The sequence below is a fragment of the Electrophorus electricus genome, unplaced genomic scaffold, assembly GCF_041902795.1.
Source record: "Electrophorus electricus isolate QZ-2024a unplaced genomic scaffold, ASM4190279v1 Scaffold151, whole genome shotgun sequence".
Taxonomy (NCBI): Eukaryota; Metazoa; Chordata; class Actinopteri; order Gymnotiformes; family Gymnotidae; genus Electrophorus; species Electrophorus electricus.
Genome location: NW_027658432.1, coordinates 57,501 through 70,000, shown reverse-complemented (window position 1 = coordinate 70,000; position 12,500 = coordinate 57,501). Strand labels below are relative to the sequence as shown.

General features: G+C 53.6%; 1 non-coding gene across 1 annotated transcript in view; it reads right to left on the bottom strand.

The window, feature by feature from the left end:
* LOC145654749 (18S ribosomal RNA) overlaps window positions 1-1,587 on the bottom strand; it is a 1,839-nt gene extending 252 nt beyond the window's left edge. Inside the window, exon 1 of the ribosomal RNA XR_014120949.1 lies at window positions 1-1,587. This exon is cut by the window's left edge and continues 252 nt beyond it. This is a non-coding gene — a ribosomal RNA (18S ribosomal RNA).
* Window positions 1,588-12,500: the final 10,913 nt, after the last annotated feature.

Below are 12,500 nucleotides of genomic sequence, written 5' to 3'. Positions count from 1 at the left end.
CAATCCCCAGTCCCCATCACGAATGGGGTTCAGCGGATTACCCGCACCTCTCGGTGTAGGGTAGGCACACGCTGATCCAACCATTGTGGCGCGCGTGCAGCCCCGGACATCTAAGGGCATCACAGACCTGTTATTGCTCCATCTCGCGTGGCTGAACGCCACTTGTCCCTCTAAGAAGTTTGACGCCGACCGCGGAGGGCCGCGTAACTATTTAGCATGCCGGAGTCTCGTTCGTTATCGGAATTAACCAGACAAATCGCTCCACCAACTAAGAACGGCCATGCACCACCACCCACAGAATCGAGAAAGAGCTATCAATCTGTCAATCCTTTCCGTGTCCGGGCCGGGTGAGGTTTCCCGTGTTGAGTCAAATTAAGCCGCAGGCTCCACTCCTGGTGGTGCCCTTCCGTCAATTCCTTTAAGTTTCAGCTTTGCAACCATACTCCCCCCGGAACCCACAGACTCGTGGTTTCCCTCACGCTGCCCGGCGGGTCATGGGAATAACGCCGCCGGATCGCGGGTCGGCATAGTTTACGGTCGGAACTACGACGGTATCTGATCGTCTTCGAACCTCCGACTTTCGTTCTTGATTAATGAAAACATTCTTGGCAAATGCTTTCGCTTTCGTCCGTCTTGCGCCGGTCCAAGAATTTCACCTCTAGCGGCGCAATACGAATGCCCCCGGCCGTCCCTCTTAATCATGGCCCTGGTTCAGGAAACCCACAAAATAGAACCGGAGTCCTATTCCATTATTCCTAGCTCAGGTATTCAGGCGAGAAGCGGGCCCGCTTTGAACACTCTAATTTTTTCAAAGTAAACGCTCCGAGCCCCGTCCGGACACCCAGCCAAGGGCATCCGGGGGGCACCGGGAGACAGGGTCTGAGACAGGCGGTGGCACGCCTCGCGGCGGACCGCCAGCCCACTCCCGACATCCAACTACGAGCTTTTTAACTGCAGCAACTTTAATATACGCTATTGGAGCTGGAATTACCGCGGCTGCTGGCACCAGACTTGCCCTCCAATGGGTCCTCACCCATGGGTTTAGGATACGCTCATTCCGATTACAGGGCCTCGAAAGAGACCTGTATCGTTATTTTTCGTCACTACCTCCCCGTGTCGGGAATGGGTAATTTGCGCGCCTGCTGCCTTCCTTGGATGTGGTAGCCGTTTCTCAGGCTCCCTCTCCGGAATCGAACCCTGATTCCCCGTTACCCGTGGTCACCATGGTAGCCGACTATGGTACCATCGAAAGTTGATAGGGCAGACATTCGAATGAGACGTCGCCGCCGCGGAGGGCGCGCGATCGGCCCGAGGTTATCTAGAGTCACCAAAGCGGCCGGGGGGCCCGAGCCCCCCGGATGGGTTTTGGGTCTGATAAATGCACGCATCCCCCGAAGGGTCAGCGCTCGTTTGCATGTATTAGCTCTAGAATTACCACAGTTATCCGAGTAACGTGTGGAGCGATCAAAGGAACCATAACTGATTTAATGAGCCATTCGCAGTTTCACTGTACCGGCCGTGTGCACTTAGACCTGCATGGCTTAATCTTTGAGACAAGCATATGTTACTGGCAGGATCAACCAGGTAGTTTGCACCGTGGTCTGGGATGAACCACGAGTGACATCCGCCTCCCCTTCCGGGGGCTAGGAAGCAGCGGGTTGTAAGTGCGTGCGCCGTCAGGTCCAGACGCCATACAGGGCTACCCAGGACAGCTTCCGCGGCCAGTGTAAACGTGCTCGCGCACCGCCCTCTGGCCTTCGGACGCCGACCTCTCACCTTGATGCAAAGCTGTCCCATCCGGTCATGCCCGCACCGTACCCCGTCCACCTCCTCCGGAGGTGCGGACGGCCGACTCCAGGTGCTTTCGGCGTTCCCTCTCTTCACGCCGTTTTGATTTTCGTGGGCCGCTGGTGGGGGGACAAGGGAAAGACCTCGTCGAATTCCCTCCCCCCTAGCCTCGCTCAACCTACGTTTCGTGATGTAACCAAGAAGAGTGATTCGTGGGCCCAGGTAGGTTTGAAGAGGAGGCCAACAAAGCAGGGCACTCCCTTCCTCCCAAACCACAGACACCAGTATAGGACAACTGAGTAGACAGACTGGCCGTCTGAGTCTCCCCCAGAGAGTTCTGGGATGGGTTACAAATAACCCCCACCCCCCATCAGAGGCTTGACCCGCTAGAACCAGGGAGGATCTGTCAAAACCGCTCTCCACATCAGAAGTTCTGGATCAGCCGGGGCTGGTCGGCAGACGTCCACCTAAGGCCGTGGCCTAACCCCGTGTGGGGGGATAGCGCTCGCACCCGTACACGTGGACACCCGCTCGTCAAATGGCTGGCTCCTCACTTACCGTAGGGGGAATGGTTTGCCTACCCCTGGCGGGTCTGGTACTCCACTCTACCAAACAAGGAAGCAACACACCAATAGACCCCTGCAACACCGGGCAGCTTTGGGCAGTGTCACTACACTCCTCCTTGTTCTTCACGTTCCTTCCGTGGTGATTTTTTTTTTTTTTTCGTGGCCATTGCCGTGCATGGCTTCCCCATCGCTTTGCATGCTCTCCATTGCCTCGTGCTGCTTCACCATTGGTCTCACCTGGAGACCGAAGCCGCTCTCCCAGTAACCCGATGGTACCTGGCCAGAAAACCCCGTGCCCGATTTCATCTAGGACAAGGGCCAAACCACAGACCGTGCCCGTCCAGGGTCAACCCCTGGTCGGACAGGCCTGGTGGGTCGATACCATGGATGTGGCAGGCCGACGAGAATCCACTGGTACATTTACAAACACGCCCACCCTGGTGGCATGGCTGTACGACCCATCGTCGAAGCACGCTGCGGCGGACTGAGCCATTGGATCCAGTTGCCTGGGCGTACACTCAGCCCAACAGACGCACTCGGGTCGGGGAGAGCAAAGCAGACTGTGTGCCTGGATGTGCCCACTTCCATAGGGGAATCGGCATGATGGTTCACTTAACCCGAGGAGGGCTCCCCTCGCGGGATAAGCACCCCCCTCGGGGGATGGGGGGGGGGGGGGGGCATCCAGAGCACACCACTTTCCGGTAGGGGACAGGCGTTTGATCATGTGTCCGAGGGAGAGCTCCCCTTGCCGGCCGAACACCCCTCGGACTCCCCTTGGGCTTCCAGAGAACGCCACTGGATGAATTTAGTGCTTGGACCCCATTGATTCTCTTTGCTCTCCCATATACCCGACGGGACCTATTTGCAAAACCCCGTGCCAACCAGACCTCCAGGAAGGGGGCTGGCGGCTAACCATGCCCAGCAGGGTGCACCCTGGTCGGACACTTTGGGAGGGTCGAGAGCCTGGAAGTGCCACCCGGGGGAGTAATTCTGATTTCCGTTTTAATGCACTCAGGGACAGCCCGAGGACCTCTGTAGTGCACCTGAGGCGGACTGAGCCGTCGGGTCCAGGGGTCTGGAGTTCGGAACCTCCAGGGTTCACCTGGCTGTTCTCTTAGCCCGGCAGGGTGCACCCTGGTCGGACACTTTGGGAGGGTCGAGAGCCTGGATGTGCCACCCCGACGAGTAATGAGTTTTCCCTTCGTATCTCTTCCGGACCAGGTCCGATTCGCACGAAACTCGCTGGGCATGGCCAGGAGCGCCCCCTGCTGCCCACGCCACCGTCCCCGCGCTTCTACTCCCGAGGGCCGAGGAGACAGCGAAGCGTGGGTCGGGTCGCCTGCTTCCAGGGTCTCCCTGGTACTCTCCAGTCTCCCGAGTCCATCGGGTCCGACCTCGTATTTTTAGCCCAGACGGGGAATGAGAAAGGGGCCCCCGACCGCCCGAGGGCGGGCGCTCGCTTCTCAGCCTAGGAACGTCCGATTCCCACGAAACTTTTACGCCAGACGTTCCTGGCAGCGAGCGCGTTCAAAGGTGACCCGCGCTGCTTCTCTCCTCCCAAGGGCCGAAGAGATATTCGTCTTCAAACCCGACCGGCCCTGTGTTTGCCGCCCCGGCGGTTTTAAAAAATCATAGCGTAAAAACGGTGGGTGCGCTTCGCCTGCCGCTTGGACAGCGTTAAACGGCAGCCCCGGCTCTTTCCAAAGGGCCCTCAACCGACTTTCTGCTCCCAAGGAGCCCAGAGATATGAAACCGATAAATCAAAACCCCGTGCCAACCAGACCTCCAGGAAGGGGGCTGGCGGCTAACCATGCCCGGCAGGGTGCACCCTGGTCGGACGCTTTGGGAGGGTCGAGAGCCTGGATGTGCCACCCCGACGAGTAATGAGTTTTCCCTTCGTATCTCTTCCGGACCAGGTCCGATTCGCACGAAACTCGCTGGGCATGGCCAGGAGCGCCCCCTGCTGCCCACGCCACCGTCCCCGCGCTTCTACTCCCGAGGGCCGAGGAGACAGCGAAGCGTGGGTCGGGTCGCCTGCTTCCAGGGTCTCCCTGGTACTCTCCAGTCTCCCGAGTCCATCGGGTCCGACCTCGTATTTTTAGCCCAGACGGGGAATGAGAAAGGGGCCCCCGACCGCCCGAGGGCGGGCGCTCGCTTCTCAGCCTAGGAACGTCCGATTCCCACGAAACTTTTACGCCAGACGTTCCTGGCAGCGAGCGCGTTCAAAGGTGACCCGCGCTGCTTCTCTCCTCCCAAGGGCCGAAGAGATATTCGTCTTCAAACCCGACCGGCCCTGTGTTTGCCGCCCCGGCGGTTTTAAAAAATCATAGCGTAAAAACGGTGGGTGCGCTTCGCCTGCCGCTTGGACAGCGTTAAACGGCAGCCCCGGCTCTTTCCAAAGGGCCCTCAACCGACTTTCTGCTCCCAAGGAGCCCAGAGATATGAAACCGAAAAATCAAAACCCCGTGCCAACCAGACCTCCAGGAAGGGGGCTGGCGGCTAACCATGCCCGGCAGGGTGCACCCTGGTCGGACGCTTTGGGAGGGTCGAGAGCCTGGATGTGCCACCCCGACGAGTAATGAGTTTTCCCTTCGTATCTCTTCCGGACCAGGTCCGATTCGCACGAAACTCGCTGGGCATGGCCAGGAGCGCCCCCTGCTGCCCACGCCACCGTCCCCGCGCTTCTACTCCCGAGGGCCGAGGAGACAGCGAAGCGTGGGTCGGGTCGCCTGCTTCCAGGGTCTCCCTGGTACTCTCCAGTCTCCCGAGTCCATCGGGTCCGACCTCGTATTTTTAGCCCAGACGGGGAATGAGAAAGGGGCCCCCGACCGCCCGAGGGCGGGCGCTCGCTTCTCAGCCTAGGAACGTCCGATTCCCACGAAACTTTTACGCCAGACGTTCCTGGCAGCGAGCGCGTTCAAAGGTGACCCGCGCTGCTTCTCTCCTCCCAAGGGCCGAAGAGATATTCGTCTTCAAACCCGACCGGCCCTGTGTTTGCCGCCCCGGCGGTTTTAAAAAATCATAGCGTAAAAACGGTGGGTGCGCTTCGCCTGCCGCTTGGACAGCGTTAAACGGCAGCCCCGGCTCTTTCCAAAGGGCCCTCAACCGACTTTCTGCTCCCAAGGAGCCCAGAGATATGAAACCGAAAAATCAAAACCCCGTGCCAACCAGACCTCCAGGAAGGGGGCTGGCGGCTAACCATGCCCGGCAGGGTGCACCCTGGTCGGACGCTTTGGGAGGGTCGAGAGCCTGGATGTGCCACCCCGACGAGTAATGAGTTTTCCCTTCGTATCTCTTCCGGACCAGGTCCGATTCGCACGAAACTCGCTGGGCATGGCCAGGAGCGCCCCCTGCTGCCCACGCCACCGTCCCCGCGCTTCTACTCCCGAGGGCCGAGGAGACAGCGAAGCGTGGGTCGGGTCGCCTGCTTCCAGGGTCTCCCTGGTACTCTCCAGTCTCCCGAGTCCATCGGGTCCGACCTCGTATTTTTAGCCCAGACGGGGAATGAGAAAGGGGCCCCCGACCGCCCGAGGGCGGGCGCTCGCTTCTCAGCCTAGGAACGTCCGATTCCCACGAAACTTTTACGCCAGACGTTCCTGGCAGCGAGCGCGTTCAAAGGTGACCCGCGCTGCTTCTCTCCTCCCAAGGGCCGAAGAGATATTCGTCTTCAAACCCGACCGGCCCTGTGTTTGCCGCCCCGGCGGTTTTAAAAAATCATAGCGTAAAAACGGTGGGTGCGCTTCGCCTGCCGCTTGGACAGCGTTAAACGGCAGCCCCGGCTCTTTCCAAAGGGCCCTCAACCGACTTTCTGCTCCCAAGGAGCCCAGAGATATGAAACCGATAAATCAAAACCCCGTGCCAACCAGACCTCCAGGAAGGGGGCTGGCGGCTAACCATGCCCGGCAGGGTGCACCCTGGTCGGACGCTTTGGGAGGGTCGAGAGCCTGGATGTGCCACCCCGACGAGTAATGAGTTTTCCCTTCGTATCTCTTCCGGACCAGGTCCGATTCGCACGAAACTCGCTGGGCATGGCCAGGAGCGCCCCCTGCTGCCCAGGCCTGGCTCTGGGCCTGGGCACACTTCATTCACTTTGTACCTTTAAATCATACTACTACTACTACTACTACCACCAGAATTCCAGGGCCAAGAGGTCACACAGTCATACACAGCAAAGTAGCTCTGGGCCTGGGCACACTTCAAGAAGTTTGTCCCTTTATATAAGCCTAGAAATAGACTTCCAGGCCCAAGAGTTCAAACACATTCATGCCCAGCAAAGTAGCTCTGGGCCTGGGCACACTTCAATCACTTTGTGCCTTTAAATCATACTACTACTACCAGACTTCCAGGCCCAAGAGGTCAAACACAGTCATGCCCAGCAAAGTAGCTCTGGGCCTGGGCACACTTCATTCACTTTGTGCCTTTAAATCATACTACTACTACCACCAGAATTCCAGGGCCAAGAGGTCACACAGTCATACACAGCAAAGTAGCTCTGGGCCTGGGCACACTTCAAGAAGTTTGACCCTTTATATAAGCCTAGAAATAGACTTCCAGAGCCAAGAGGTCAAACACAGTCATGCCCAGCAAAGTAGCTCTGGGCCTGGGCACACTTCAATCACTTTGTGCCTTTAAATCATACTACTACTACCACCAGACTTCCAGGCCCAAGAGGTCAAACACAGTCATGCCCAGCAAAGTAGCTCTGGGCCTGGGCACACTTCAATCACTTTGTGCCTTTAAATCATACTACTACTACCACCAGACTTCCAGGCCCTGGAGGTCACACCTTCATGCCTAGCAAGGTTGCTTTACACCTGCGCACACTTCAGACCGTTTCACTCTTTTAATCCTTCAAAGTACCACATTTCCAGACCCAAGAGGTCACAGAATCATGCCCAGCAAAGTAGCTCTGGGCCTGGGCACACTTCAATCACTTTGTGCCTTTAAATCATACTACTACTACCAGACTTCCAGGCCCCAGAGGTCAAACACAGTCATGCCCAGCAAAGTAGCTCTGGGCCTGGGCACACTTCAAGAAGTTTGACCCTTTATATAAGCCTAGAAATAGACTTCCAGAGCCAAGAGGTCAAACACAGTCATGCACAGCAAAGTAGCTCTGGGCCTGGGCACACTTCATTCACTTTGTACCTTTAAATCATACTACTACTACCAGACTTCCAGGCCCAAGAGTTCAAACACATTCATGCCCAGCAAAGTAGCTCTGGGCCTGGGCACACTTCAATCACTTTGTGTCTTTAAATCATACTACTACTACCAGACTTCCAGGCCCCAGAGGTCAAACACAGTCATGCCCAGCAAAGTAGCTCTGGGCCTGGGCACACTTCAAGAAGTTTGACCCTTTATATAAGCCTAGAAATAGACTTTCAGGCCCAAGAGGTCAAACACAGTCATGCCCAGCAAAGTAGCTGTGGGCCTGGGCACACTTCATTCACTTTGTACCTTTAAATCATACTACTACTACTACTACTACTACTACTACTACTACTACCAGACTTCCAGGCCCAAGAGGTCAAACACAGTCATGCCCAGCAAAGTAGCTCTGGGCCTGGGCACACTTCAAGAAGTTTGACCCTTTATATAAGCCTAGAAATAGACTTCCAGGCCCAAGAGTTCAAACACATTCATGCCCAGCAAAGTAGCTCTGGGCCTGGGCACACTTCAATCACTTTGTGCCTTTAAATCATACTACTACTACCAGACTTCCAGGCCCCAGAGGTCAAACACAGTCATGCCCAGCAAAGTAGCTCTGGGCCTGGGCACACTTCAAGAAGTTTGACCCTTTATATAAGCCTAGAAATAGACTTCCAGAGCCAAGAGGTCAAACACAGTCATGCCCAGCAAAGTAGCTCTGGGCCTGGGCACACTTCATTCACTTTGTACCTTTAAATCATACTACTACTACCAGACTTCCAGGCCCAAGACGTCAAACACAGTCATGCCCAGCAAAGTAGCTCTGGGCCTGGGCACACTTCATTCACTTTGTACCTTTAAATCATACTACTACTACTACTACTACTACTACTACTACTACTACTACCAGACTTCCAGGCCCAAGAGGTCAAACACAGTCATGCCCAGCAAAGTAGCTCTGGGCCTGGGCACACTTCAATCACTTTGTGCCTTTAAATCATACTACTACTACCAGACTTCCAGGCCCCAGAGGTCAAACACAGTCATGCCCAGCAAAGTAGCTCTGGGCCTGGGCACACTTCAAGAAGTTTGACCCTTTATATAAGCCTAGAAATAGACTTCCAGAGCCAAGAGGTCAAACACAGTCATGCCCAGCAAAGTAGCTCTGGGCCTGGGCACACTTCATTCACTTTGTACCTTTAAATCATACTACTACTACCAGACTTCCAGGCCCAAGACGTCAAACACAGTCATGCCCAGCAAAGTAGCTCTGGGCCTGGGCACACTTCATTCACTTTGTACCTTTAAATCATACTACTACTACTACTACTACTACTACTACTACTACTACTACTACTACCAGACTTCCAGGCCCAAGAGTTCAAACACATTCATGCCCAGCAAAGTAGCTCTGGGCCTGGGCACACTTCAATCACTTTGTGCCTTTAAATCATACTACTACTACCACCAGACTTCCAGGCCCAAGAGGTCAAACACAGTCATGCCCAGCAAAGTAGCTCTGGGCCTGGGCACACTTCAATCACTTTGTGCCTTTAAATCATACTACTACTACCAGACTTCCAGGCCCAAGAGTTCAAACACATTCATGCCCAGCAAAGTAGCTCTGGGCCTGGGCACACTTCAATCACTTTGTGCCTTTAAATCATACTACTACTACTACCACCAGACTTCCAGACCCAAGAGGTCAAACACAGTCATGCCCAGCAAAGTAGCTCTGGGCCTGGGCACACTTCAAGAAGTTTGACCCTTTATATAAGCCTAGAAATAGACTTCCAGGCCCAAGAGGTCAAACACAGTCATGCCCAGCAAAGTAGCTCTGGGCCTGGGCACACTTCATTCACTTTGTACCTTTAAATCATACTACTACTACTACTACTACTACTACTACTACTACTACTACCAGACTTCCAGGCCCAAGAGGTCAAACACAGTCATGCCCAGCAAAGTAGCTCTGGGCCTGGGCACACTTCATTCACTTTGTGCCTTTAAATCATACTACTACTACCACCAGAATTCCAGGGCCAAGAGGTCACACAGTCATACACAGCAAAGTAGCTCTGGGCCTGGGCACACTTCAAGAAGTTTGACCCTTTATATAAGCCTAGAAATAGACTTCCAGGCCCAAGAGGTCAAACACAGTCATGCCCAGCAAAGTAGCTCTGGGCCTGGGCACACTTCATTCACTTTGTGCCTTTAAATCATACTACTACTACCACCAGAATTCCAGGGCCAAGACGTCAAACACAGTCATGCCCAGCAAAGTAGCTCTGGGCCTGGGCACACTTCATTCACTTTGTGCCTTTAAATCATACTACTACTACTACCACCAGAATTCCAGGGCCAAGAGGTCACACAGTCATACACAGCAAAGTAGCTCTGGGCCTGGGCACACTTCAAGAAGTTTGACCCTTTATATAAGCCTAGAAATAGACTTCCAGAGCCAAGAGGTCAAACACAGTCATGCACAGCAAAGTAGCTCTGGGCCTGGGCACACTTCATTCACTTTGTGCCTTTAAATCATACTACTACTACCAGACTTCCAGGCCCAAGAGTTCAAACACATTCATGCCCAGCAAAGTAGCTCTGGGCCTGGGCACACTTCATTCACTTTGTGCCTTTAAATCATACTACTACTACCACCAGACTTCCAGGGCCAAGAGGTCAACCACAGTCATGCCCAGCAAAGTAGCTCTGGGCCTGGGCACACTTCAAGATGTTTGACCCTTTATATAAGCCTAGAAATAGACTTCCAGGCCCAAGAGTTCAAACACAGTCATGCACAGCAAAGTAGCTCTGGGCCTGGGCACACTTCATTCACTTTGTACCTTTAAATCATACTACTACTACCACCAGACTTCCAGGCCCAAGAGGTCAAACACATTCATGCCCAGCAAAGTAGCTCTGGGCCTGGGCACACTTCAATCACTTTGTGCCTTTAAATCATACTACTACTACCAGACTTCCAGGCCCAAGAGGTGAAACACAGTCATGCCCAGCAAAGTAGCTCTGGGCCTGGGCACACTTCAAGAAGTTTGACCCTTTATATAAGCCTAGAAATAGACTTCCAGAGCCAAGAGGTCAAACACAGTCATGCACAGCAAAGTAGCTCTGGGCCTGGGCACACTTCAATCACTTTGTGCCTTTAAATCATACTACTACTACTACCAGACTTCCAGACCCAAGAGGTCAAACACAGTCATGCCCAGCAAAGTAGCTCTGGGCCTGGGCACACTTCAAGATGTTTGACCCTTTATATAAGCCTAGAAATAGACTTCCAGAGCCAAGAGGTCAAACACAGTCATGCCCAGCAAAGTAGCTCTGGGCCTGGGCACACTTCATTCACTTTGTACCTTTAAATCATACTACTACTACCAGACTTCCAGGCCCAAGACGTCAAACACAGTCATGCCCAGCAAAGTAGCTCTGGGCCTGGGCACACTTCATTCACTTTGTACCTTTAAATCATACTACTACTACCAGACTTCCAGGCCCAAGAGGTCAAACACAGTCATGCCCAGCAAAGTAGCTCTGGGCCTGGGCACACTTCAATCACTTTGTGCCTTTAAATCATACTACTACTACCACCAGACTTCCAGGCCCAAGAGGTCAAACACAGTCATGCCCAGCAAAGTAGCTCTGGGCCTGGGCACACTTCATTCACTTTGTACCTTTAAATCATACTACTACTACCACCAGACTTCCAGGCCCAAGAGGTCAAACACATTCATGCCCAGCAAAGTAGCTCTGGGCCTGGGCACACTTCAATCACTTTGTGCCTTTAAATCATACTACTACTACCAGACTTCCAGGCCCAAGAGGTCAAACACAGTCATGCCCAGCAAAGTAGCTCTGGGCCTGGGCACACTTCATTCACTTTGTGCCTTTAAATCATACTACTACTACCACCACCAGACTTCCAGGGCCAAGAGGTCAACCACAGTCATGCACAGCAAAGTAGCTCTGGGCCTGGGCACACTTCAATCACTTTGTGCCTTTAAATCATACTACTACTACCACCAGACTTCCAGGCCCAAGAGTTCAAACACATTCATGCCCAGCAAAGTAGCTCTGGGCCTGGGCACACTTCAAGATGTTTGACCCTTTATATAAGCCTAGAAATAGACTTCCAGAGCCAAGAGGTCAAACACAGTCATGCCCAGCAAAGTAGCTCTGGGCCTGGGCACACTTCAATCACTTTGTGCCTTTAAATCATACTACTACTACTACCAGACTTCCAGACCCAAGAGGTCAAACACAGTCATGCCCAGCAAAGTAGCTCTGGGCCTGGGCACACTTCAAGAAGTTTGACCCTTTATATAAGCCTAGAAATAGACTTCCAGGCCCAAGAGGTCAAACACAGTCATGCCCAGCAAAGTAGCTCTGGGCCTGGGCACACTTCAAGATGTTTGACCCTTTATATAAGCCTAGAAATAGACTTCCAGGCCCAAGAGTTCAAACACAGTCATGCACAGCAAAGTAGCTCTGGGCCTGGGCACACTTCATTCACTTTGTACCTTTAAATCATACTACTACTACCACCAGACTTCCAGGCCCAAGAGGTCAAACACATTCATGCCCAGCAAAGTAGCTCTGGGCCTGGGCACACTTCAATCACTTTGTGCCTTTAAATCATACTACTACTACCAGACTTCCAGGCCCAAGAGGTGAAACACAGTCATGCCCAGCAAAGTAGCTCTGGGCCTGGGCACACTTCAAGAAGTTTGACCCTTTATATAAGCCTAGAAATAGACTTCCAGAGCCAAGAGGTCAAACACAGTCATGCCCAGCAAAGTAGCTCTGGGCCTGGGCACACTTCAATCACTTTGTGCCTTTAAATCATACTACTACTACTACCAGACTTCCAGACCCAAGAGGTCAAACACAGTCATGCCCAGCAAAGTAGCTCTGGGCCTGGGCACACTTCAAGAAGTTTGACCCTTTATATAAGCCTAGAAATAGACTTCCAGGCCCAAG